This window comes from Heterodontus francisci, chromosome 48 (assembly GCF_036365525.1).
Source record: "Heterodontus francisci isolate sHetFra1 chromosome 48, sHetFra1.hap1, whole genome shotgun sequence".
NCBI classification, from domain to species: Eukaryota; Metazoa; Chordata; class Chondrichthyes; order Heterodontiformes; family Heterodontidae; genus Heterodontus; species Heterodontus francisci.
Genome location: NC_090418.1, coordinates 7,277,571 through 7,284,356, shown reverse-complemented (window position 1 = coordinate 7,284,356; position 6,786 = coordinate 7,277,571).

Genomic DNA, 6,786 nt, shown 5'->3' with positions numbered 1-6,786 from the left:
CTGGGGTACATTTCCACACACACTGACTCTCATTGGGGTACAGTTCCACACGCACTGACTCTCACTGGGGTACAGTTCCACACACACTGACTCTCACTGGGGTTACAGTACCACACACACTGACTCTCACTGGGGTGCAGTTCCACACACACACTGACTCTCACTGGGGTACAGTTCCACACACACTGACTCTCACTGGGGTACAGTTCCACACACACACTGACTCTCACTGGGGTACAGTTCCACACACACTGACTCTCACTGGGGTACAGTTCCACACACACACTGACTCTCACTGGGGTACAGTTCCACACACACTGACTCTCACTGGGGTACAGTTCCACACACACACTGACTCTCACTGGGGTACAGTTCCACACGCACTGACTCTCACTGGGGTACAGTTCCACACACACACTGACTCTCACTGGGGTACAGTTCCACACACACTGACTCTCACTGGGGTACAGTTCCACACACACACTGACTCTCACTGGGGTACAGTTCCACACGCACTGACTCTCACTGGGGTACAGTTCCACACGCACTGACTCTCACTGGTGTACAGTTCCACACGCACTGACTCTCACTGGGGTACAGTTCCACACACACACTGACTCTCACTGGGGTACAGTTCCACACGCACTGACCCTCACTGGTGTACAGTTCCACTGCACTGTGAGGCACCGCACGTTTACCTCTCCATAAATAATCTGCCTGCAGGTATATTGTGTTGCGGTTACAGGACATCTGTTCAGACCAGTGACGCTGAGTCATGAGTGTCGCTGAACAGAATCATAGGGATGGTTCACCACATCTTAACTTCCCCTCTCTTTCATTACATGAATCAACAGCAGCTGATGTTTTTTTACGACACGGAAAGATTCCTGTTTTATTCACGTCTCTCTTTCAGATATTGAGGCCCCCATCAATAAATACTTGCCGTGTATAATCACCTGAACTGTGACATTCTCCGATATCCCACTCCCCGTCATCCAGGCCCTCATGAGCAGCCCCCGTATATCACATCCCTCATGGTAACTCTCTCTGATAGGTCACTCACTCTGACAAAGACCCATGTAAATATGGTGGAGTGTGTGTAATGTACAGGGCACACTGCAGCGAGTCACCAAGCTCTCCACGGCAGCACCTCCCTCCCCAGTGACCTTTAACACCAGGGAGGTCAAAGAGCATCGGCGCCATGGGAGCACCATCGCTTTCAAGTTCCTTTCCAAGTCACATGCCATCCTGAGTTGGAAGTATCATTGGCGAATCTTCATCAACATTGGGACAGTATCCTGGCATTCACTCCCCAGCACCATGAAAGAAGCTCCATTTCGTCATGGACAGCTGCGGTTCAAGAAGATGACTCACCGTCACCTATTCAGGGCAACTAGGGGGAAGGAAGATCGAAGCAAGAGTAGGCCATTCAGCCCCTCGAGCCTGTTCTGCCGTTCAATTAGATCATGGCTGATCTGTATCTCAAATCCATCTTGGTTCCATATTGCTTAATACCCTTATCCAACCCAAATCTATCCAGCGTAGATTTGAAGTTTTCAATTCACCCCCAGACCTTCGTGGGGGGAGAGAGTTCCAGATTGTCACTACCAGATGGCCAATAAATGCTATCTTATCAGCCAAACCCACAGCGTTTGTTTTTAAATTGGAAAGTGGGCTTCCTTTCAGTAGCAGCATTGAATGGCTACAGAAGGAGGCCATTTGGCCGGCCGTGTCTGTGCTGGTTCTCTGCAAGAGCAATTCACCTAGTCCCACTCCTCCGCCTTGTCCCCAATAGCCTTGCAAATCTTTTTCTTTTCAATTATCCAGTTCCCTTTTGAAAGCCCCAATTGAACCTGCCTCCACCCCACTCTCAGGCAGTGCATTCCAGATCCCAACCACTCGCTGTGTAGACAAGTTTTTCCTCATGTCACCATTGCTTCTTTTGCCAATGACCTTAAATCCTCAATCCCTCCACCAATGGGAACAGTTTCTCTCTATCTACACTGTCCAGGGCCCTCATGAATTTGAACATCTCCATCAAATCTCCTCTCGACCTTCTCTCCTCGGAGTAGAGCAGCCCCAGCTTCTCCAATCTGTCCACATAACTGAAGTTCCTCATCCCTGGAAGCATTCTTTTTTTTTATTTCAGAGATACAGCATTGAAACAGGCCCTTCGGCCCACCGAGTCTGTGCCGACCAACAACCACCCATTTATACTGATCCTACATTAATCCGGTATTCCCTACCACATCCTCACCATTCTCCTACCACCTACCTACACTAGGGACAATTTACGATGGCCAATTTACCTATCAACCTGCAAGTCTTTGGGAGGTAACCAGAGCCCCCGGCAGGAACCCACGCGGTCACAGGGAGAACTTGCAAACTCCCACACAGGCAGTACCCAGAACTGAACCCGGGTCACTGGAGCTGTGAGGCTGCGGTGCTAACCACTGTACCACCCTTGTGAATCCTTTCTGCGGCCTCTCTAATGCCTTCACATCCTTCCTGAACTGCGGTGCACAGAATTGGGCACAACGTTCCAGTTGAGGCTGAACCAGTGTTTCTTGCAGGTTCATTATAACTTGCTTAAAAACTTAGTTCTATTGGGGTTTCATTTCTCAACTGGTCAATGACCTATAGCCTTAGGGATATTGGACAATGAGTCGCAACATAAACATAGGAATCATTTTTCTGCATTGGGACGTGGGTAACGGTTAAGAAGATGCACATCGACTCCACTATGAAACCCGGCAGAGCCAACTGGTGGGTTACCAACTCTCCAGAATTGCCCGGAACTCTCCAGGAATTGAAAATTAATTTCGAGGGGAGACAATGATATCAGCAACAGCCAGGAGCAAAATCTTAGGAAACATTAGACAGTTTTCTTTTTCAATTTCTTTGGACTCATAGTTCTAAAAATGTTGGAGATCGGGGCGGGGAAAGGGTAGGAAGAGCTGTTTTGTTAACAGCCAAGATGAATCCGATTGGGTAGCCAAACATTTATTCCCTTCCCAATTGGGCGTGGGAAGGCAGTGCGCCTGGAGGACGGACCAATGGCAGGAGCGAGTGGGGATGTGGGGGAGGTTATGTGGTGACATTTCTGCAAATATAGCTAACTAAAGTTGGCAACACTAGAGTACAGGCCGACAGCTTGCAGCGATTGCTCGGCACATGGGGATGAGGAGTGCTGGCTTTGTCCGATATTATCCTCCCTGGGCCAAGACGCCAAGGACGCTCAAGCCAACTGGCACGATTGACCAAATTGGGCATTACGTCAGGAAGTTGTGCCAGTCTCGTCTGGTTTCTGTTCCTCTCTGTTCCCGCCAGCTGTATTGAGGCCCAGTGAGAGAGTTTCCCATTTCGCAGAACTCATCACCGCAGAATCCATTGATGAGGTGGCCAATAAAAGAGTCCTTCACGCATTAAACCCACTCCTCCACACCCCCCGCCATAGGCCGAGGGGGTGGGCACTGACTGTGAGATGTTACACGAGGGACTGACTGGTTGATGGAGCTGCATTTCAAGAATGGCTTGGGGGGGGAGGTGGGTGGTACCACAGCAAGGAGGATGAAAGAAGCAATATTCTCACGCCAGTGCCCTGGAGATTAATCTTCCATTCATAGTGGCTCCCCTTGCACATCGCCCCTTTCACCCAAATCTCCAAAAGACGCCTTACAGCTTGCTAAGCACTTCCAAAGTGTAGTCACTCTTGTGGACACGCAGCAGCTAAGCTGCGCACATCAAGATCCCACAAACAGCAATCAGATGAACAGTCAGATAATCTATTTGACTGATGTTGGTTGAGGGATACATACCAGCCAGGCCACTGGGGAGACTCTCCCCTGCTCTCCTTCATCATAGTACCAGGAGATCTTTTGCATCCAACTGAGAGGACTGACGGGGCCTCGGTTTAACATCTCACCTGAAATGAAGCAGCTATTGACAGTCCTGGGGTGGTGCTTGAAACCACATCATCTATCTCAGGGGCCGAGGATGTTAAACCATTGAAGCACATCTGACACCCTGATCTCAGCCAAGTTTTGTAGGCTTAGCCCTCGCCCCCACCCTCCCTATCTCTGCAAACTCCTGCAACCCCACCGAGCCAGCACGGACTCAGTGGGCCGAATGGCCTCCTCCTGTGCCGCCATGATGCTATGACTTTATGCCACTACAAAGCCTCCAAGATCTCAACGCTCCTCTAATTCTGCCCTCTTGCACATCCCCGATTTCCATCGCTCCACCATTGGCCTTCCGCTGCCTGGGCCCTAAGCCCTGGAATTCCCTCCCTAAACCTCCCCGTCTCTCTCTCCCCCTTGAAGATGCTCCTCAAAACCTGCCTCTTTGACCAAGCTTTTGGCAAACTGCCCTCAAATGCCCACATGTGGCTCGGTGTCGAATTTTGTTTGATAATTGCTCCCGTGAAGCTCCTTGGGGACATTTTACAATGCTAAAGGCGCTAAATAAATGCAAGTTGTTGTTGCAATATTCCCATTCCCCTGCCCTAAGGAATGTCACTGATGTTCCATATGAATTTATCGTTAAAAATTTGAATTACTGGCATCTTTTTTTGCTATCCTTTTCCTCTCTGTCTCTTTGCGCATACGCCTTCATAGAATTGGACCCATATATCTGCTGATTCTGTCCACACTAGGCAGTCACACCCTCCCCCACCACGAGACAGTGCGAGGCTATGGGTTGGGACGGAGTCTGGACTCAGTGGACAGCCAGAGAATGGGTTCGACACTGACCATTCAGCTCCGGGAATTTGGTTCAAATCCAACCCCGGCCACTTCTGCACTCCAAAGTGAAACTGAAGCAAATGCGAAATTAAACATTTTGCGTAATAACGTCTGAAAATATTTGTCTCGTGCTATAAAGGTTTGCGCAATGTGGTGGTCACATGTGTGCGGTGTTGTCACAATTACTGCTGCTGAACGTTTGGGCATTCAGTTCCATCACTTCCAGGAAACCTTCCTCTCGACGATAACCCTGAATGCCATTTTGTACTGCTTGGCAAAGTGGAACATTTGAACCCAGTTAACCTCCTTGAACGCTATTCAGAGAACCTCCATCCCCACCCCGATCTCCAATGAGTTTTGCTCTCACCAATGTGTAACATTCTTGCCTGCGATTCTGGAGGCTGTGGGTTCGAAACCCACACCAGAGGCTTGAGCACACAAAAATCCAGGCTGACACTCACAGTTCTGCAATGAGAAAACAAAACCAGAAGAATTGCATTTATACAGTGCAATTCGCAATCATTGAAGTATTTTGTGAAATATAGTTACTGCACTGCATAATAGACAAGGGGTATGATGGTCAGAGGGTGTAATGAGCAGGGGGGTATAAGAGGAGAGGGATATAACAGGCAAGGGGCATATTGGGCAGGGGGTGTAATGAGCAGCTGATCCCTTATTGCCCACTTGTGCTCCTGTCGATGTTGCTTAAATTTCAGCCACAAGCCTCCTAGGTGCCAGTTTGACGCATATTACTTTAATAGCTCAGAATGAACACAGGTTTTGTGCAAAACATTTGCCTTTTCTCTTTAACAGATTTTTAGAAATGAAACTATTTGTAGTGTCACGGTGTTTTAACTGTGTTGTCCGCAGAGACTTAAGATATCCCCTTGTGGTCTTCACTTCTTAAACTCGTTTTCAATAAGCCTTCTCGAAATTGTGCAAAAATAGCAAGTGCTGATTGCAAACTTATCTAGATGTTGCAAAGAGAAGGGGAGAGAGAGAATCACAGTGCATTCAAGCCTGTCATCTTATACTACATTGCATGGAGAGACTGGATTGTTCTCCTCAGAGCAGAGAAGGTTAAGGGGAGATTTAATAGAGGTGTTCCAAATCATGAGGGGTCTCGATGGAGTGAATAAGGAGGAAATGTTTCCTGTGGAGGGAGGGTCTGTAACCAGAGGACACAGATTTAAGTTAATTGACAAAAGCACCAAAGGGAGAGGCGAGGAGTTTTTTTATCCACAGTAAGTTGTTGTGATCTGGAATGTGCTGCCTGAAAGGGCAGTGGAAGCAGATTGTATAGGAACTTTCAAAAGACAGACAGTGTGACCCAAATGATTTACTCTTGACACAGTGCTGTTGATGAAAGTGATAAGCGATATTTTGTGATACATTCCGCTGGTGTCAGCTGTTTATCTGTGAGACAGCAGCTCAAGTGCAAAAATGTGGTTGAGTCGATCAAATAATTAGAACCAGTGCATATGTGGTTAGTTCAATGACAAACTCCAACTCACTCTGACACAGTGTTTAATGCAACACATTGATGCTTTATTTAAAAAAAAAAGACCTATTGAGTCCTTTTTCTAACATGTTTCAAAGGCAAGACTTTGCATCTCGAATTTCCACTTTGTACAACTTCCAGCACCAAACTCGACTGTCCCCTTAGCCACAGCCCTGTATCAATCCCAAACTAATCCCTCTGCCCCGCTCTCTCCCCATAGCCCTGTATCAATCCCAAATTTATCCCACTGCCCCACTCTCTCCCCATAGCCCTGTAACAATCCCAAACTAATCCCTCTGCCCCGCTCTCTCCCCATAGCCCTGTATCATTCCCAAATTTATCCCACTGCCCCACTCTCTCCCCATAGCCCTGTATGAATCCCAAACTAATCCCACTGCCCCACTCTCTCCCCATAGCCCTGTATCAATCCCAAACTAATCCCACTGCCCCACTCTCTCCCCATAGCCCTGTATCAATCCCAAACTAATCCCTCTGCCCCGCTCTCACCCCATAGCCCTGTATCAATCCCAAACTAATCCCACT